At 50.5% G+C, this 21809-nt stretch overlaps 1 protein-coding gene across 2 annotated transcripts in view; it reads right to left on the minus strand.

Annotated features, from left to right (window-relative positions):
* Positions 1 to 21809, minus strand: part of CYRIB (CYFIP related Rac1 interactor B) — a 135024-nt gene that overhangs the window by 106427 nt on the left and 6788 nt on the right. The window lies entirely within an intron of this gene.

Below are 21809 nucleotides of genomic sequence, written 5' to 3' on the forward strand. Positions count from 1 at the left end.
GTAAACTGACTACACTTCAATAAATAAATATATATATAATATATATATATATTATATATATATATTATATATATATATATAATATATATATACAAAAAAATTTTTAGTAAAAATAGGAAAAAAAGATATATACACGTCTGACATTTTCCACAGTATCACGATCTGCTGCTTATGTATTTGACATTTTTAACAAAGCTGTAGTATTCACAACTCTTTGTCCAAGTGATAAATTTGCCTTTCACCTTAAGAAATCCCCAGTATTTTGGGGAGAGGGCAGAGACTACACAGAAGAGTCCTTTATATGGGGGTAAATGTTCAAAATATTTTAAAGGTTTAACCAATCACTTCCTTAAATTAATAAGTTATTGCTGTGTACTTTAATAAGCGATCTTTTTTTTTTTTTTTTTAATGCTGCAGCTCAGCCTGCCCCTGAGTTCAGAAACCTAACATGCAGGCAAAGGAGGAAGGAAAGGAACCCTTGCAGACTGAAAGTCAGACTCAGTACTATCTCAGTAAAACCTTAACCCTGCGGGCTAGCCCTGGTCCTACCCTCTTCAAATTGGAGGAATGAAAAGCAGCTCATGAACAAGCAAGGTGAAGACGGTGTTTCTAAAATAATGGAGAACGTTGATCAAAAGCTTTGTCGGTGTGAGGCTGTGTCGCCTTCAAAGACATATACCACGATTTACTTGAAAAAGCAACACTGGCAGAGGTATAGGATGTTATTTTGGGGTGTCCGGTCTAACTGCCTGGTGTTACAGGTGAGAGAATCTCAAGTATGGAGGGAAAGGCACTTGCCTGCGGGTAAGACAGTAGGATCTCAGCAGAGTCAGAACTAGCTCCCAAGATTCCTCACTCCCCAGGGCTGATCACTGAGCTTCTGCCCGCTTCCAAACTCCTTCACCTGGTTAACTGCGTCCCAGATGTCCGCTCTCCCTCAGGTGTCCCCCTTCAGCTTCAGGGGACACCACATCTGGTGCTCCCCTTTCTCAGAGCACTCCTCCCACTTTCCCTGAATGATGCCATCACTTGTCAGCTAGCTTCCCTTCCCCTCCTTTGAGCAACTGTTTGTTCAACTCTGTGTCCTAGACCTGGACAGGTGTGACATCAGCATGGACACCGTGCAGTGAACAGCGTGACCAACTTGCCTCAGGTTGCCGGGGAATATCCAAGCTTTAGCAAAGTAAGTCCCAAGTCCCGGGAAACCCCTCAGTCCAGGGCAAACCAGGACAGCTGGTCACCCTAGTCATGGATGCCAACACGGTGACACAGCCTGCTCACAGCGTCGCCTCTCTATCCATCCTTGTCTGTACAGGCGGAGCCCTGTCTGTGCCAGGTAGTCACCCCAGCTCAGCACTGTCCGACAGAACTTTCTGCGGTGATGGAAATGTTCTTTATCTACCCTCTCCAATACGGTAGCACCAGACACAGGTGGCTACAGAGCACGTGAACTCTGGCTAGTGTCACTGAGTTTTTAATTGTATTTAATTTTTATTAATTTCTATTTAAATAGCCCCACGTGGCTAGCAGCTACCGTATGGAAGAGCTCAGCTCTGGCTTTACATAATTGGAACTATGATCCACTTCTGTGCACAGGAATGAGCTTTGGAGTCAGACCGACCTTGGTGCGAGTCCTGAGTCGGTCATTTGCAAACGTATCACAACTCCTTGGGGAAGCTTCCTTCTCCATCTGTAATCCTCACAAATTTACTATGAGACAGTATTCAGAAAGTGGCTGGCCCACAGGAGAACTTCAAGAAATAGGATTTCTCTAGAAGCAGAGAAACCAAGTCTATGTAAAAATGCTAGAAAAAACCTGATTCTGAACCAAAAAGAGTGCAAGAGCATCATCTGAACCAGATCTGCAAAATCCTTGCCAGGCCCAAATTCGGATTCTAATCTGCCATGGTTGTCCTGCTTGCTTTCTGTGCCAGGCCTGTGGCTGGCTGACACGGAGCCCCACTGGGGCAGCAGGCACCGGGGAGATACTGTGTGAGCAGGGCTCTACAGTCCCAGGGGAAGGGACCAGGCCCTTCACACAGCAGGGAAGAGACAGCACCCCGAGGAAGCCCAGGTGCCCCACAGCACTCAGGTACACCCCAGGCTGGCCCAGGGGCATGGGGCACAGTGGGAACAGCCCATGTCCTGCACATCTACAGAGAGTGCCACCCCTCACAAGGACGCAGTAATGAGCTGGGAACCAGGAGCAGCTGCGAAGTCCCTGAGGCATCTGGTCTCGGGAACCTCTCCTGGCCCTAAAGAATCCACCCCCTCGGCAGGAATAGGAGGTGGGTCCCAGGAGAAGTCGGCTTCAGATCAGAATCACCTGGGGAGCTTTTTAAAAACAGTGTTCCCCAGACTGGGAGTCGGGGTTTGCAGAAAGCTCCCTGGTGACTGTGTTGCATGGCTGGGACTCGGTATTTTTCATCTGAGGACTTGGGAAGGTGGTTTTGGGCACCAGCCAAGGTGAGGATGATCTAAGGTAGTGTCAGGGCTGGGAGAAGTCCCCGTGTTAGCGGGTCCCTCCCTCCGGCTGTAGGGACAACAGTCAGAGGGCGGCAGGAACCTGAAACCAGAGCTGGGACACGAGTTGCTCCCCTCTCCCTCCCGCCCCGACTGGCAGGGACCCTTCCCGTTCACAGGACCTGTCCGTCTAGTGTCTGGTGTGCAGCATCGGTGGGGAGGGTCCTTCTTCCCCTCTAGCCCCTGAGCAGGACAGGGCAGAAGCCCTAATCCATGCACCTCTCCATCCTGGTGTCCCAGGACTAGACCTGGTACTGAGGAAGCGTGCGATAAACGTTATTATTGTAGTTGTTACTGTCATTTCGCTGAAAAGGAAACCAGCATCTAGAGACAGTATGACTCACCCAAGGCCCCTTGATGCTGGGGCAGGGCTGGGACAGGAACTCTGGGCTCCTGGGTTCATTCCCGTCCTGATACCGGCAGGGTGCGGCCCATCGCCTCCCCCACCCTCACCCACTCCCTTTTTTCTCCCTTTTACAGCCAATATGCAGGCTCCGACAGTCAGAATAAAGTCTCATTCAGTATCCTCAGGCTCCAGGTTGTAGGTCACCACCTATCCTCAAAACAGTCCATGAAGTCTTCTAAGAACACCCTGGGGCACCCCACAGGGGGTGGTTTTCAGCATGGCTTTGGAGTCTGATGTACCCGAGTTGTCACTTAGTAGCTGCGTGATCCTGGACACATTTCTTAACCTCTCTGGGCTCAGCTTCCTGAGCTGTAAGATGGGGATGATGATATTTACCATTTAGGTTTGTGGTGAGGATCATTAAGTAAGAACAGTCAAAGGGACTGGATGGGCACCCGGGCCAGCCAGCAGGAAGTGCTAACAGTGTTATTCAGGCACCATCCTTCCCATCACCTGCCCCAGGCTCCTGATTCAGGCCCACAGGAGCCTCCAAAATGTGCACCCTCTTGCCTCACTGCTCTTCCCACAGGCTGCCCTGGGCCAGCCAAGCCACCTCACTGCCCCTCGCCTGGCTTGTCCTCTTGGGCGCCTGCACCACCCTGGAGGACCAGGTGACTGACCCTGTGGCTGGAGGCATCATATGTTGTCCCCACCCCCACCCAACCCCGCCTCCGCCTCAAGTCCCCCAGATAGTAAACGAGAAGTAACTTTTTCTATTCCTCATTCCAGACTTCCTTAATTAAAATCAAATATTTGCACACTCTCCAAGGCCAGTAAACCTGAATTGCTCACAGGGAGAAAGAAAATACTCAGGAGCAAAGAGAGTAAGCGTGGGCGGCGGTGGCCTGGTCGGACCCCAGAGGAAAGGGCAGTGGATCTGAATAACCGCACAGCCCAGCTGAGGGTGTGGGGCGAGCACGAGAAAGCCACCTTTCCCAGAGCAATCTCCTCTGCTTTTCTCCAGCGACCTCCACAGAAATCAATGGCACATTCACAGTGCGGAAGGCCCACTGGGAACCCTTGGAGGAGGGGAGTGTGCAGGGGGGTGGGGGAAGGATGAGAGTGAGGAACGCGGGCCCCACCGGAAAGCTTTCAAATGAGCAGGAAGTGTTCTGCTGCCTCGCACCAGCGCGGCAGGCCAGGTTGGTGGGCTGTTAAAATACTAAAGGATTTCACACAGTTTGGGAAACAGTTGTTGTCCAGAACCCCTCTCCCCAAGCGGCCCTCCCCCAGAGCTCCAGACCTCCCCAGGCATCCAGTAAGGGAAGAAAGGATCAACTTCAGGCAGGCACTGTGGAGGCTTCCAGAAAGTACTCTGATGGGTGTCCAGAGTTAGACATTCTGACCATCACCCCACACACAGTGAAGGGGCATGAAGAATGCAAGTAATACTCAGAGGGATTCCCAGGAGGGACAAGCTCTCCATAAATGTTTGCTGGAGGGAGGGAAGGAGAGTCTGATTCATGGGGCAGTGGCACCAAGGGCAGACCACAGAACCATGGCACCTCCCTTCCCCCTGGACCACTCACTCCATCCAAATTCAGGCAACCAGTGCCACAGAAGCCTCCCTGACCAGGCAAAAGGAAAGTCTGAGCTGACCTCCCACGATAGCCCTAACCCTAACCTGGCAAAACCAGGTGCCGGGCTCCTGCCCTGCCCAGCCTCCAGGCCGTCTGGTAAGGGCACCAGTTTCCTATGGGGCATCCCCTGAACCTCCCCTCCATGTGCTCCAGGGGATGGCATATTACCCGGGGAGGGTCAAAGCACAGAATCTCCCAGAACCAATGGCTGCGTTAAGAACAAGCATGTGACCCTAACTGGCCAATAAGAAACTTCTCCAGTACTTTGGCTGAAGCCCTTTCCCGGCAACAGGATTGTTAACACAAAGGTTGAAAGCCTGAATTCAGCAGCCTCTTGACATCCCGCAGGGAGAGACTGCCTGGGAACAGGGAGGGAGGAAAGCAGGGCCAAGAGATAGAGGGAGACAAAACCCAGCCAGCAAGGTTTGGGCCCCCGGGGCAGCCACGCCTGACTACTTAGTGACTTGACATATAAATGGTCTTTTTCAAACCTAAATCAGCTTGAGTTTAGTTTCTGTCACTTGCCACCCAGATACATTCCTCAGTGGGTTCACGAGAAGATGCTGGTTGCTTCCTGCCCTGACTGCCACTTCATGTGACTTGGTGGCTTGATGATGGGCACCTGGGAGGCTGGCTCGAGGCTCCACGCCTTCCACTTTGGGCAAACAGAGCATCCTTCTCACACTGGGATCTCCAGACTACCACTTCTTGCCCTCCATCTCTCACGCTGCCACCAGTTACCTTTCCTAACACACAAATCTTTCAGTGGCTCCAAAATGCCAACAAATTATGTTGTTCTCCACACACGAACCCTCTAGGCCAGCCATGCTGACCTACACCGAGATCTCTCCCAGGTCCAGGCATTTGCGCACTTCACCTGGTAGGTTTCCAAACCATCCCAAACCATCCAAACCAGTGTTTCCAAACCACCCCAGCTGATTCCCTAAGTTCTTCAAGGCCAAGGATGACCCCCTCATGTTCTGTAACCCACATCCTGTCCACTGAGGTCAGAGTCCCCACTCCTCCCAGGGGTTAAGTCAGTGTTTAAAGAACCTCATAAACACAGCCACTTCCCCAGAAGATGACTATCAAGGCCCTCTCAAAAGCTTTCTAACACCCACCCGAAGCCACAAAGAGTCTCTGCGTCAAGCCTTTGTTATGTAAATTAAAGCTCCTAGCCCCTCTCCTTTTTAATTGAAAAATAGCCACCTGTATCAGTTTCATCCAAAGTAATAGGAAGAAGCCTATAGATAAAAACTTCCCTTGACCTTGGCCATAAACCGACAGCATTTATAATTACAATACACAGAGAGTTCACTACAAGAAAGATTTTAGAGAACTTCCAGTGCAACCTTCCCATTTTACAGAAGTGGAAACTGAGTTTCCGAGAAGTGAAATTACACCCCAGGGTCACAGAGTCAGGAGGCAGAGGAGCCGGGACAAATACCAGGTTCTCTGCTTTTTCCCCCCAACCAGTTATAAACAGCCGCCTCAGCCCCGTTTTACTTTATTTTATTACAACACTAATGCATACACGCTCACTTAAAAATGTGAGCCACAGAGAAGGTCTGTTATCTTCTGCTCTTTGCACCGCATCTCACTGGGTGTCTGAAAAAAGGGGTCTCTGTGTTTCCTGGCAGAGTCGCCGGAACCTTCCAGGCCTTCAACTTCATGTGGTTTGTCACCCTCTCGGCTGCCCGTAAACAACACCAGTACAGGCAGCACAGACCATAACAGCAGCTGGTTGTGCAACGAGAGGCGGTCTCTTCCTAATGCGGACCCAGGCGGTGGGGGGGTGGGAGGGGGGGTCTGTAAAAATGACTACCCTCCCTGAACCCAGCGAGTTGTCATGAGGACATTCATTCATCGCTCGGCGCTAAGATGTTTGGTTTTGTGCATATCCCATTGATCTCTACAGCAAAAGCATCTTGCAAGGTGACAGTAATTTCAGCAACAGCCTGCAGTTTGAATTTCTGGCTGCTCCTTTCACTCACCATGTGGCCTTGGAACAGTCGCTTAACCTCTTTGAGCCTCAGTTTCCTCATCTTCAAAAATGGCAGAAACACCATCCACGGAACAGGGTTCAAGTCCCTCGAGCTCTACTGTGGGGCTCGGCCACTCTGCTGACCTAGGTCATCGCCACCAGTTTGCTGAGTCTTAACCCTCCTGCCGCCCATCAACTGGTCAACCTCCAGGCCAGGAACCCCAGAGGCTCAGCTCAGCCCAGCTAACGCCATCCCTCCTTCATCCATACCTCCTCTCGTGCAGAGTCAGGTTCTATAGGTGGCTGCCTTCCTGCCTGGCATCCTTGGTCAGACACCCCTCAACGCCCTGTCAGCTCCAGGGTCCAGCTCTACAACCTGGTCACCTAAGTCTGGCCTACAAGCCCCACGATGGATTTCTCCTCAAAGGCCTGAAAACCTCTAACAGTCACCACCAAATTACTCACTTTCCCCCTCGTGGGATCATATGAATTTAAAGTAAATCACTGAAGTCTGTGTAGCCCTCTCCCACATAGGGCATGTAAAGCTGGCAAGGTTGCTTCTCCCAACTCCATCCAGCATTAAGCTTGCGTTCTGCTTGCTGCTGTCACCGAGGAAGCAAGAGGGGCCTGCCTGCCCACCAAGCCCAGACTGAGTGATCAGGGTTTCCGTCTGGATCTCATTTGTCAATCATGCCCCCCACGACAGGGTCAGGGCCTCTCACCCCTCAACTCCTTCTGGGTGGACATCTATCTATAGACTGAACCTTCTGTGTCTGCTCCCCAGCCCTCAACCCCACCCACTGGGGAGTCTAGACGGGCTCAGATGAGTCGGGGAAGCAGAACTCACAAGCAGAAGCAGGGGAGTTGGGGAGTATGTGCTAATCTGAGGCAGACCTCCTTGGGGTAAAGAAGAAAGGCATGGTGAGTTAATCCTTCAACTCCTCCAATGTCTCCATGACTTGAACTTTCTGCCTCACTGTTTATATTACAAGCTCCAACATCAGGCCCCAGCCAATGCCAAGACCCCAAATTCTGGCAAACACCCAAAACAAACCTGGTAACAAGAGAGAATGTAGGATGGACCAGAGATCACGGATCTAGAACCCCAACAGACTGTTAATAATAATTTCTTGAGTTGTGGGGCTTATACTGGGGGCAGGAAGACCCTCATGAATTGCTGGTGGAAATGAAAAACAGTGCAACCCCTTTGGAAAACAGTTTGGCAGCTTCTCAAAGGGTTAAATATAGAAATCTACACAATCTAGCAAACTCTACTCCCAGGTATCTACCCAGGAGAAAGGAAAACCCAGGTTCACACAAAGGCTTGCACACAAATGCTCACAGCAGCATTAGTTCTAACAGCTCTAACCAAAAACAGTACTCATGCCCATCAACCGCTGAGTGGAGAATCGGTGTGGTACATCCGTACGACAGAATAATTTCCTACAATAAAGAAGAATAAAGAACTGACACACTCGACAACATGGATGAACCTCAAAAACATTACACTCAGTAAAAGAAGCCAGACACAGGTGAGCACATATTGTATGATTAACTTTTATGAAATGTCCCAAAGGCAAGTTTATAGACAAATTTATAGAGACAAAAAGTAGATTTAGTGGTGACCTGGAGCTGAGGATAGAGATAATCAGTAAATGGACATGAAGGATCTCACTGGGGTGATGAAAATGTTCTAAAAACTATATTATGGCCATGGCTGCACCACTTGGAAAAGGGACTGAAAGTCATTGAATTGTACATTTGAAACGGGTGGAAGTTACGATACATACAATATACCCTGCATCGGTTTTCCACGGCTCCCATAACACATTACCACAAATTTAGTGGCTTAAAATAACACAAATGTGTTGTCTTGTAATTCTGGGGATCAGAAATCCAGAATGGGCTTCACCGGGTTGGAATTAAGGTGTCAGCAGGACCAGGCTCCCTCTAGAGGCTCTGTCTAGGGATGAGCCTGCAGTCCCGTTCCCGGTGGTTGGGGGCTTTCCTTGGCTTGTGGCCCCCTCCTCCAGCTTCAAAGCCAGCAGGGTTAGCATCTTCACATCTCCTCTGACCCTCTGTTTCCATCATCACACCTCCTCTGACTCTAAGCCTCCCATCTCCCTCCTACAAGGCCCACCTGGGTAATCCAGAACGATCTTCTCATCTCAGGATCCTTAACTTAGTCTCACCAGCAAAGTCCCTTTTGCCAGGTAAGGTCATGTATTCACAGGTCCTGGGGATTCCGACACGGGCATCTTTGGAAGACCACTGCTCTGTCTACCATATACCTCAATAAAACTATTATAAGAACAAAAAAGTAGCCAGTGTAGGATGTGGCCAGCATGCAGGGCTCGTGCAGGTGACCTGTCCAGAACCCCCACGGCTGAAAAGCCCCGGGGAGCCCTGTCCTAGGGCAGCCCGTGCAGCATAAATGAACAGGAAGGGTCTTCATTCTGGCTTCAAAACCTGGGAGGGAATGAGGCAAGAGAACCATAAGTCCTGGCAAGAAGAGCTGGATAACTGGTCAAGTTCTAGATGAGGGAGGGTTGAGGGGAGAGTGGGAGAAATGCCTTTAGTTTCTACTGACCTGACACCCCTGCCCCACCCTCCCCTCACTGTCAATTCTAAAGAAAAAGGAGTTTCGTGTCTGCACAGATCTGAGTCTCTTGGTGTTCTGAAATTCCCATCTCATTGATTATTTTCAAAGAAACAAAATTAAGTCAGTCCCCAGACAATCTCTGATTTTTGGCAAGCACCTAAATCAATACATACGGAGCCACTCGGAGTCACTCACTCAGCAGGCACCTGGGCCCAGACCGTCCTGATCAAGGTAACAGGAAAGCAACCAGGACCGGCCTCTGCTCCGGTGGCAGTCTGCGCCCAGAACTCCGCGGCCCGGTGCCCTCTCTCCCTTCACACCCTGCCGAGGGCCACCTCTCTGCCTGATCCTCATCAAGGTGAGGGCCCCTCCCAGCATACGCAAGCGGTGATTTCTTCTGTGTCTCTTCTCCGAGGTGGTGCTCTCCTGCGTGCCTAGCACAGTGTGGGCACAAAGTAGGTACTCAGTAAACACTTTACACACATTTAGACGTATATACTGTATGTGCCTGGTTCATATATATATATATGAACATGTTTTTATCTGGAGCATACAGTTGGTCTTCAGGGAATGCTTATTTCCAGATACATGTACACACATATGCATATTTTATTCAGCAATATATTTATATATAAGCATTTTTATAGAGAGAACATAGATATTCAGCGAATGACATATATGCATGTATATGTGTGTATGTCTATATGTGTGTGCCTATGTATACACACACACACACACACGTATGTGTGTATATATATGAATGAAGGAATTCTGGGAGGGCAAACATCATGTCTCTTTGGCTCTGCACCCCCAAGCCCCCAGCCCCAGTGCCTGCCCGGCCCTTAGCATGTGCTCAATAAATACTAATTAAAAGGACAAATAACCAGCCTAGTTCCATTCACCGCACATTTCCTGGGCAAGCAGTTACCAAGTGCCAGGCAAGGGGCCGGGACCTGGGGAGCGGAGGTGAATAAACAGATAAACGTGGCCTCTGCCTTCGGGCTGGTGGTTACAATCTGGTTCTTTCCAGAAAACATTTGCTGACCCCGGCATACAGGTCACCTGCCTGCGCTTCAAGATGGACCACTCACCACCCTCTGCCTCCCCGCCCACGGTAACGCCTGTCACCTCCCTGGTCTGGACATGCTGAGCCCTCGTGCAGGAATCCGTATTCTCTCAACCTGTTCTAACTCCTAACTCCCTGCATCCGACCCACCTCAGCTCAGGCGTCGTCTCTTCTCTGTGGGGCCCCGTCAGGGTCAGAGGTCCCTTGTGGGGCCGCAGCAGCGCTGCCTGCCTGCGTTCCCCAAATACATGGGCAGGCTGGGATTAGGGACCCCAGACCTCTGCATTCCTGTGCTTGCGAACACAGTGCCTGACACCCAGTAGGTGGCCCGGTGTTTACCCACCCAAACTGGTCTTCAAGGAACGGGATCAGGCTGGGTGGTTGTAAGCATCACAACGAGGGAGGCAGGAGGTGGGGAGCATCCAGAGCAAGCTCACACCCACCTCGCCACGTTACCAAGGTCCACGTGAGGGACTGGGCACCGCACTCTGGCCTCGGTGGTACATACCACTCAGGGTTACTGATTCCAGGCAACAGAGAAGAAAGAAAGGAGGGAGATGAGAAAACAAGGGGAAGCTCCTAGAATCAGCCAGCTCCCTGGAGAACCAGGCTGGCGTTAAGCACCAGGGGAGACTGCGCAGACGGGACAAGCAGCCAAAGCCAGGCCACAGGACGTCTGCCTAGGATTCTCTTGACTCTGAATAGCCTTAACTCTCTGGCATCACTGCTGTGCTCAGCCCGGAATCTAAGCCACACGGCCACGCTGAGGCCATTCGCCAGGACCCCGGGCGGCTGGAGGTGGGAAGAAAGCACGTCTGGCTCACCTCAGCTTCCGTAGAGACACAACTTGGCTTTCTTTCAAGACTTACATCCTGGAGGTCCCCCCAAACAGGATGATGGGTAGAATGCTGAGCACCCCAAAATATAGAAAATGCCCACGACCCAGGTCAATTTGGTGAAACTGTGGAATCATGTAAGTGCAGATCCACGAGCCCTGTCTCACCATAACTGGTCCACGGAGTGGCGGAAGTGAGAGAGGCCTCTGCCCGGCTACATGGCCCCAGAGCCTAGTGTGAACAAAGGAAGTGTTTCTTCATCTCTCACCACAGAGAGCAAGTGTCAAGCAGAATTTCAAGCACTGGCTATTGCAAAACACCTAAAGTGGTAGCAGAAGGTCATTTCCAGAAACATCCCCCTCCCTCTCAACTCCACAGAGACATTAGGCTTCGGCTGCACGCTGGGTAGCTTAACTGGCATTAACTGAAGTTCCTTCATTCATTTGTTCATTCCTTCATTCATTCTACAAACTGTCCCAAGACCCAGATGTGCCAGGCCTCATGGTGGGTTCTAGGATTACTAAGATGAATCCACCACTGTCCCTGACTTCCAGGAGTTCAGTTGGCTGAAGGGGGATACAGAAAAGAGCAAGGTTTGCTTTGGGAGTGGCAACTGCGGTGCAAGGATAGAGGTTAGTGACTCGCATATGAGCTGCAGACCTTTTTTTAGCAATTGCTGGGCATCACTCCATTTACACACACACACACACACACACACACACACACACAGACAAGCTATCTCCTTAGTTGGCCACCAGCCCTAGGGCCGTAGTCCCGAGGACAAGGGCTCCCCATCCAAATCTGGATCCCATTAGGCAGGGCCACTGGCTACTGAGTTGGCTTAAAATGCCCAGTCTTGGGCAGTCTCCTTCCCTGAGTCGGGGGACAAAAGGCAGAGGCTGAAACTGTCACCAGGCTGGCCGGGACGGAGGGCAGACCCTCGGTCTTGGCCACAGCTGGTCCTCAGGAAAGTGGGAGGTAAAGTTTGTCCCAGGTGCCCCTGCTCTACCCTCCACAAACCATAACACCAACACCTGCCAGTTGTACTGCACTTTCTGGTTTATAAAACCCTGCTACACACATTCACTCATCCATCATTCATCCCCTAAACATGTGTTATACGTGAAGCACTCTGCTTAGAGCTGGGAATCTAAAGAGTAAGAAAACACAGGCTCTACTCTTTTGGATGGCCCTTCCTCTGGGAAGCCCTCCTTGATCTCAGGCTGGGTTCGATGAGCACCCCAGCTCCCTCATCACCGCTGTCTGTCTCTCCATCTAAAGCCCCAACAAGATGAAGAAGGGACTCATCCACCCCACACACCGCTGTCCCCCACCTCCAGGGCCTAGTACGGTGCCTGATACAGCGGGCGCAGAATGAACGCCTTGAGGGAGTACCAGTGGGAACACCTGGGAGGGTAGAGGACTCAGGGAAACCAAAAGCAAGGGGACAGGGCAAGGAAGACTCTTTAGGTAAGAATCTGGCATTATCATCCTGCCCTTGGGCTCCAGATGAGAAAGTCTGTCTCCAAGAGCGTGGGTGACCCGCCCAAGGTATGCTTGCTCATACAACTGGCTGAGCCTCTAACCCCACACTCTTCATGCCAGTTTCCATTCCAGCTCGACACTCGGGCCAGCTTCTAGCTCCCCGCCTCCCCCAGGGCCACAGAGTTCCATCTGCCTTCCTGGGATCCACCTATTGTTGGAAACTTACTGTTGGTATATTCCATACCCTCCCCCAGGGCATTTTTTTTTTAAAGATACAAGGAGATAGCAGACTGTAATTAAAACAAAGAACTGGATTCCTAATGATGGAACGTCGGGCACTCAATTATTCATTGAACAAATATTCACTGAACACCCACGGTATGCTCTGTTCTAGGCGCAGAGAAGCAAGAGTGAACACAGGCAAAAAATCACTGCCCTCCAAGGCCTGATCATGAAATGATGTTACAAAAAGCTGGTATCCTTTTGGTGAATGAATGAATGAATCAAAGGTAATGTCAAGTGATCTCCTGCAACTAATGTCAATGTAACTTAAGCTGACTCGGTGCACCCGGTCTGCTGGGGGGCAGGAAGACCCCACAATCCTTCACCCCCAGGTCACTCTACTAGCTACTGGAGGATCCTCTGCCTTCATTTACTCTTTCAATATCCACAGCATGACAGAAACAGACAGAAGGGGCCTCCTCTTCTGACCATCGCTGGCTTCCTAATTAAAGTCAAGGATTTGTGTTTACTCAGGGTCTATAAACACAAACGCCAAGAAAGTGTTTAAGAGAAAGCAGATGAAATGTGGGTAAGGACTAGCTAATAAAATCAGGGGGGAAATGCTGGGAGTTTTCAACCATGACTGTGATTAAACAAAACTTGCAGGGAGGATGCTTTGAGGAGTAAGGCACATGAATGTGTGCAGAGCCTGAGTTTCCAGGGCAAAATGTAAACCATAACTTCCTGCAGAATTAATTGGTCCCCGGTGGAAGATCTGTGCTAAGTTCCTTGAGACGATGCAGCCTTCCCTGCCCCGCTCCTGCCACTAGGTTGTCACACAGCTCGTCAGGACTGCATGTGAAAGTCCCGTGAACTTGCAGGTTAGTCATCAGGCCACTGAACCAGACACCGGCTAAGGTCCCTTCCAATGACAGCTGCCCACAAACTATGTTCTTCCTCTATCCAGGTGGGAACCTGGGGTGTCAAGAAATACCTCTCTTCTGAACTGGGTGCAAGTCTGGCTGGAATTTGCAGGTGAGTGGCAGAGATGGTCAGGAGCCCCAAGGATCCCCCAGAAAGCTGAAGACTTCCAGAGATCAAAGTGGGCAAACGAGGGGTGGCACCCTGGGCCAGCCTTAATGAAACCCTAATGAACAAGTTTCCACAATTAAAGACAACAGTCGGAGGGTAACCAGTGAGGCCCAGAGAACAGTCAATGTCTTTGATTAAGCACTCATGAAATTCCCCATCACAGCTTTAATGTGGTTCCCCTGGGAGTTTTCTTGGCTTCGCAATGTTTTCAAAGAAAACGGTGTTGAATGTACACGATTCCCCAAGCCAGTAAATAGAGAGATTGGCCCTTCTGCCTCCTCCCCTGCTTCAGAGCACGCAGCAGTTTCCCAGATGAGCCGTCGGTGTCAGACAACGGCAACCTTGGCTCTCTTTCTCTACCAGATGATCTTTCTCACCAGCGTTTGCTCTCTGCTGGTCCGACTCCTCTATCAAGAGTCTCGGTTTACCAAGAGCTTTCTGCATTTGAAGCTGAAGCCAACCTCCTTGGGCTGGGACCAATCTCCCACAAAGCCAAGGCCCCAGTAAACACCAACATGCTCTTGGGAAACCGACTGGGTTTTATTACCAGAGTGGAGTCCATCCCGAGTCAACTCTAAACCAACCTGGATTCTGAGCCATTCTGAGTACAAACGACCAAGAGCAGAACACACTGAAGGAATGCGATCCACCCACTCACATGTAGTTCCTTGAATGCTGGCCTGCCTGCCAGCTTTTGCACATGTTGTTCCCTTTGTCTGAAATGCTGTTCCCTGCGTTGGCCTTCAAAAGTCAGTTCAAGCCACCATTTGCTCTATAAAGCCTGCCCCAGCCCCTCCAGGCAGAGTTCAGTTCAACACATCCTGAGTGTGTGACCCGGGCCAAGCCCTGGGCTTGGCTAGTTGTGCAGAGAAGAGAAACTTCCAGTATCTGGCTATAGACCCTCCCAGGCCAGTGTCTCCAAATAACTATTTGCTTGCAACTTTATTTTTTAAATTTTGCTGGGTAATATTTCAGATGGACTAAAAATAAATGCATAAAGAACAATAACTTATGCCCCCCCACCCAGCTTAAGTAACAAAATACAGTGAATACAAAGTCCTCTGGGTCCCCCACCCCAGAAATATTCATCTCCCTAATTTCCCAAAGGTAAGCACTATCCTGAACTTGCCATGCATTTCTTTACACTTTTACTACATATGACTGTACCCCTTCAACAATGTACATCATTGTTTAGCAAGTTTTAAATTTTCATAACCTTAACACTTTGCATATGAATACAATGACTTGTTTTCACATCCATCTCCTCCCACAGTCCAGGACCCTCTGTGAGCTGTGCCTGCATCTGCTAATCTCTATATGGATATAGGGGCACTTAGCCCAAACCCTGGGACAGAGTTCATGCTTAATGCTTGCTTGTTGAAAACGGAAAAAGAAGGGGGAGGGGAGGGGCAGGGAGGGAGAATGGGAAGGGGAGGAGGAAAAGGAAGAGAAAACACTGAGAAGAGGGTTTTTCCCCACTGGACCCAAAAAGGGAGGGGGGAGAGGGGTGCAGAAGACTTCCCCAGTGGAGCCTCCTGAATGCCTCCCAGTCCTTGGAGTCTGAAGACGCACAGGACCCAAGTAAGACCCAGCCCAGAGCCGGTGGAAGGCACAGGGCAGCATTCACCGGGAGAGGCAGAACCCACCACACTGCACCCGGCACACAGTAGGGGCTCTGGATGTGTTTGGTGAACGAATGACCATTCTACAGATTAGAACATGGGGAGGCTGGAGCAAGACAAGGTGGACCTAACCCAGGGACCACCTAACAGAGCCCAGGGCCTCTTCAAGGGCCAACCTCTCCTCTCCATCAACTCCAGCTCCCACAGCAGAAGCCACAGGCTGCTCTCTGACTTTCAGCTTCTAAGTAACACAGCCCCAGGGGGCTCCCGCGAGCCTTGAGGGGACCCAGTGAGTGTCACAGAAACGAGAAAATGCTTAAACATGGAAGGGGCCACGGAGAGGGGAGGACAGCTTATGTGGCCACCACGAGGGCAGGCTGATTTTGAGAGTACAAGAAATACCGGCCTTCAGAATAAAGGAGGGATGGGCCCTCAGTAAATTTTCTTTTCATTCACTAGGTGTGTCTTTTGACTTTTGAATTTTCTGCCAGCCTGAAGTGCTCCGTGAGGAGGCCACCAAGTGGAGTTGAAAAGCCCCGCCTAAGACATTAAGCCCCAACTCTGGTCCTCCCCAGCTGTGCAGCCTTAGGAAAATCACTCAACCTCTCTGAGCTTCAATTTTCTCAGAAAAAAAGTATGCTCTGGTTCTACAAACACTCTTGGAGCGAGGCCGGCTGTGAGCCTGACCTGTGGACCTCAAAAAGAAAAGGGCCCTTTCCCAGGGCTCAGTGACATTTGGTGGAACAATGCCACAGCATAAACACAAAGCACTCTACAGACGTACGGAGTCATTATTAGACTTTATTTTCTGTTACAGAAGCCCTTTTCTGACTTTTTTCTCTTCCTTCCTTGTTTTTTTCTTTTAAGGTTCAAGACAGTGTTTAGACAATGCAAAGAACAGAAAGCCAGGAAACTCATCTCTAACTCAGCACCGACGGTACTCAGCTGGGCTCACACTTGGCCAAATGCTTTCTTCCAGCACATCTATTCACGGATACCTACTTCTAGAGTTAGCTCTCAACTGTTCACTCTCACGGAGGGCTGGTCCCAGGCCCGGAGAGGTGTGGGAAAGGGAGGGATGGAGGGGAGACCAGGGCAGACCTAGAACGCACACCACCACCCTCCATGGCCCAGACAGCAGCCACAGCCCACCAGGAGGACACAGGTGACAGCATCTCCAGGGTATGGTCATTAGGAGAGGGACACAGGAAGGTGACAGACCTACACCCAACCTCCTCCTGTAAGGGAAGCTTCGGGATCCCTACTCCACAGGGAAGTGAAGTGACAGGAAGCATCTGTCAGAGCTGGCCTGGAGAGAGCCAGGCCCTGTGCTCAGCAGCACAAAACCCACACCTTCAGGTAATGGAAACCTTGGAGTCACCACGGGCTTCAACCTCGCCCAAAGATGAAGCCTTTTACCAAACAAGATGGGCTGCCTGTTTCGACTTGCTGAGCTGAACTCAGTCTCCTGGCAAAGCGTTGATGAGATCAAGAGAGCCTGCACTTTCTTCCTCATACCCTGCAAACTACGAGGGGGAGGGGGCGACTGGGGGAGGGACAGGTGGGACTCAGCTCCGCAGGGAGTCACTTCCTCTGGAAGGCGCCTGGGAGCGGAGGGCCCAGTGGAACAGAGGAAGGCAGTGGGGGAAACAAGGGCTTCTCTGGACACTCAATAAACGGCTACTCGAAAATGATGCTAAAACGTGTCCCCCTCACCTGTGTGACCACAGAAACACGTACACGTACATGCAAATGATGAATCTTGGGGTTTGAAGTCAATATTTTAAAATACTCCAATTTTAATTTTCTACCCAAAGTAGAAAATTAATTCATACACTTCGTCCTCACACCCATACCTGGCACCGAGGTCCCCGGCACCTTTTCTGTGCCTCCCTTAAACAAACGGCTGAGGTGGGGAAGAGCTCAGTGGTAGAGCACGCGCCGAGAAGGCACGAGGTCCCGGGTTCAGGCCCCAGCGCTGCCAATAAATAAATTAAAAAATCAGTGGCTGAGTTTTGAATCAGAACTGCTCCAGAATGAAGGCAAAGGTGACAAGTCAGTCACACAACAGGCAAAGAACCCAAGAGAGAATGGCAAAGACTAAACACGGCAGAGACCGGGAACCCGCTGTCCCACGACCGGCGGGAGCTCGGCCACCCACCCACCCACCATGTGCTTGTGGACACGGTTCCGTGTCTTCCACTGAGAACACAGCCCGGCAGCAGCTCCTGCATCCGAACGGGAGTCCACTTCTGCTTTCTCCTGATGAAGACGGCATCACCCAAACAGAAAACAATGTGCTACTGTCACACGTAGATGTCCCTCACCTTACCTTTCCCAGAAAATAATGTCATTTGACTTGCGGAGAGAGTTCCTGCTACTGAGGTCTCTCAATGCCCTGAATCACCCATCAGCTGCTCGAGGAGAGGGTGTGGTGAGTCTAGAAAACTCATTTGACCTCTATCTGACCACCACTGTCCCCAGGTTACTTCAACTACTACTTCACTATGATTAACTGTCTTCCCCGCAGGGCTGGGGGGTCTGATACTCCTATTAGCAGGCCTGTGCTCACTGGAACCTCAGGAACGCCTGGGCCTCCATTTTAGGAACTGGCCTGTTTTGTCGTCCGCCATGTATGAAAGAATCTAAACTTTGCTTTTCTTTCTTTCCCTGGAGACAGCAGAGTTCTCGGTTTCTTAGAAGAAAGGAGAAAAAGGGGTTTTCTTCCAATAAAAGCAATATAACCACATTACAGAAAATGTGTAAAAGGGAGAAAGGAAAAGAAATGCACCCACGTTCTCATCCCCTCCCACAAGCTTTGACACCATTTTGGGGTGCATTTCCTTTCAATCTGTTTCCCTGTAAACCACCGCCTGGTTCAGGTTCGTCCAGCCTCCCTGGCCCTCAGCCTGAGAGGCTCCAGCAAAACTGGTCGAGTACTGGGTTATGGTCAGACGCTTAGGTTCTCTCCAGTTGATTTTGTTACTGCCAAAAAGCTGAGCTGAAGAGCTCTGTGCAACTTTTTTTCCAGATTTGTTGGTTTGTTTCCTTAGGAGGGCGTCCCAGAAGTGGGGTTCCTGGGTAAAAGGTTACAAAGATTTTCATGGCTCTGGACATAAATTGCCATGACTACCCAGAAGGGTCAATCAAGGACCCAGCTGGCCACCAGCAAGAAGATACAGGTGCCTTCCCAGGATGACACAGTTCACAGACATCCTCGGGGGAGACACCGGTGGGGGTGGGGAGGCACCCACTGGGTTTTCTCTGAAGCGAGCTCTTACGGAACATTCTGGTCTCTGCACATCAACAGGTGCCCCTCAGGTGCTCTTCACCTTTCCCTACCGAGTGGCAGTTCCAAAGCTCCGAGGTGGAATCAAATACTCCCTCCCTCCTGCCCCATTTAATATGATATGGAACAAAAGATCAGATTCCTTGTCTTTGGGTTTTAAATGCCCAAGGTCTTGAGACAAAGATCAGTTTAGCTGGAGAGAAGCATTTTCCAACTACACTGGATCACAGTCACGGGAGAGAGGGTCCCTGGTGGAAGGGGACATGCAAAAGGTCACACCGCGTTTATTCCTCATTTACTTCTGAGAGAGAGAGAGGGTGAGAGTGAAGTCTGAAGTATGCAAATTTGTTTTTCTACACTTCCCCTGCATTTCACCACTGAAACTTTGAGCAACACTGCTTGGGAAAGAGACAGTTCCACCCGGGTGGAGCCGGGGTGGCCTCGGGGTGGGGTCATTTCCAAAGGCTGGCATCCCCCAAGGGCCCAGGGCCCTTTTCAGAACAGCTCCAGGATGGGGCGCTGAGATGTGCAGCAACAATGACAGTCGTAAAAGCCCTGAACCTTGGAGCTGTTGTGATCAGAGACTGCTTTTATTCAAAAAACTGAGTCAGGCCTCCCCAGGCCAAGAGAGGCTGGGTCCTTCTGGTCCACTGGGTCTCCCACTGTGGCGCTGGACCCCCCAAAACTCTCACCAAAGTTAACCACACTCAAGCAGGACAGACCCCCTGGAATAACTGTACATTCTCACGTAGCATAAGTAACACGGTTGGGTCAGGACGACTACGTATTCTGCAGATGTCCTCAGTGCATCACAACATGCAATGCAATTGTACTTCAAGCTCATTGAACCTAGCCGTATTCAACTAGACTCAAAGGGTCCAATGCCCTTTTCTTTTTTCAGTTTAAAAAACCTGTAAATAATAAAAGTGTACTTTGCCTGTTGTATGTATTTGTTTTATTTTGGGGGGTATTGCACATGGTACTTTGCTGTACACCGTACACTACTGTTCATGCTGTACATTTACACACGTGTGTTATACACAGCATCACACGCACGAAACCTTGTGTGTGCAAACGACCCTTCAGGGGCAAACCAGGAGGCTGTGAGAATCTTTTTCACCGCGCAGTTTGCCTGCTGTACAGATTCCAGACCCCACCACTGAGATGTGACTACTGTGTAAGGTTCCTTCTCCTCTGGTGCGCTGGGGACTTGAGGGATGTGTCTGTCTGTTAGGAACCAGAGAAAATCAGTTTCGGATTAGAACAGGAAACCGGGCCTCCGAGGAGGGTGAGCGCCAGGGCAGGCACCACGGCTCTGCAACCCGCCTGCCCGCGGCAGGCTGTCTGGTCACAAGAACTCCCCATTGGGCCACAAGCTGGCCATGTGGCCCTTAGGAGGGCTTTTACCTCCCTGGCCTGGTCGCTCATTCTTTCAATGAGTGGCCTAGATGATTTTCAAATTCCTGTGACTTTGGGCAACTCACATTACCTCTCTGGGCCCCCACTGGCTGTCTGACCCACCTGGATGAGAAGCAGACCTCCCCAAGCAGGACTCCTAGATGAGCTGACCCTCCTGAGATACTGACCTCCTCAGCACCGGGTGGGTGGCCCCAAGGTCAGTCACCTCCAGCTGGGAGATGCTTCCTCTTTTACTGCTCACCTCCCAACCCACACCTTACAAATTCTGTCTTCTGCGTGGGCTGTGGACTGAAAATGGCTAAAAAGGATGGGACAAGGTGAGCTTCAACATCCTTTCCATCTCACACCACCTGCCCCACCCCAGCACACCCAGAGTTAGAAACAGACAGTCCACAGGCAAAAGATGATGCTATGTGTGGGTCCCTCTGATGCAGGGACCACTGCATCAGCATCACTTGAGAGCGCTTGTTGAAAACATGGATTCTTGACTCTCCTATCCAGGAAGCTTAAGCATGCCCAAGTTATGGTCAGACAAAAGAAACAGTGGGGAAGAGGGAACACATGCATAGACCATTCTGGCAAATTCACACATGAGGGGGATGCTACAAGCAGAGATATTCATCCTGTATCCACTTTATTGTCTCAAGTCTGCAATGCCCAATGCCCAAACACTGGGATCTTCCTTTCAAATTCAACCACCCGGCCCAAGGCATGAACTCACAGCACGTGTCCTTCCCCTACACCTTTCTCTTGCAGGGCTGCGAATGGGCAGAGTAACGCAGTAATGCATGTGCTACACATCCCAACACCAAATGAATGCATCAAGAGGTGTGTTACAGGGGGAGGGCAAAGCCCAAGTGGTAAAATGCATGCTTAGCAGGCATGAGGTCCTGCGTTCAAACCCTAGTACCTCCTCTAAGACTAAATAAATAAGTAAACCTAATTAACTCCCTCCACACACACACACAAAGAGGTGCATAAATAGCATGAATCCGTTTCACACTGAATTTACCAAAAACCTCACCACCCAAATTAGCCCAAGGAATCAACTTGCAAGAGTAACTGATACATTCTGAACTTCCTTGGCTGACAAGTTCACGGTAGGTGGCTCTTGGCCGGGATGGCTGCGGAGATGCCCATCACAACGAGATGCTCGCTTAGAAAAACCACCCCTGTCTTCCAGCAACATCCAGCAGCAACAGTCTCTGCTCTCTGCCAGACAGCTCCCTTCAGAGATTTTGCAAGTTACGTTCGAGGTACAGTCAAAAGAGGTAGTAAAAACAGCAGGTGCGCCTTGAAGCTGGCCTAGCCCTTTGAACTCCAGCTCTGCTTCTCGTCAGCCTCTAAGTGTTCTCCGTTTCCTCGTCTGTAAGATGGGGGTAACATCCCCTGCCTCACAGTTACTGTGAAGCTAAGGAACAACCTGCAAAGTACACACTGTCCATGCTCAATAAGGGAAAGCTGCTGTTATCATAAGGGAAATAAAAAAAAAAATCACAAAAACCCATAACATGACCTTTATGGGAGCTTTGTCACCAGGGAGGCCTTTGCCTAGGCCATAGATGCTACACAAAGCGTCAGATACGCTGCCTCTCTCCCCACCTCCTGCTCCCCCACCCCTCCAGTCCACCCCGATGGCTCTGTCCTCTGGACCCCTGCCGGTGATGAAGGCCTGTTTGTGTT

This window comes from Camelus bactrianus, chromosome 25 (assembly GCF_048773025.1).
Source record: "Camelus bactrianus isolate YW-2024 breed Bactrian camel chromosome 25, ASM4877302v1, whole genome shotgun sequence".
Lineage (NCBI taxonomy): Eukaryota > Metazoa > Chordata > Mammalia > Artiodactyla > Camelidae > Camelus > Camelus bactrianus.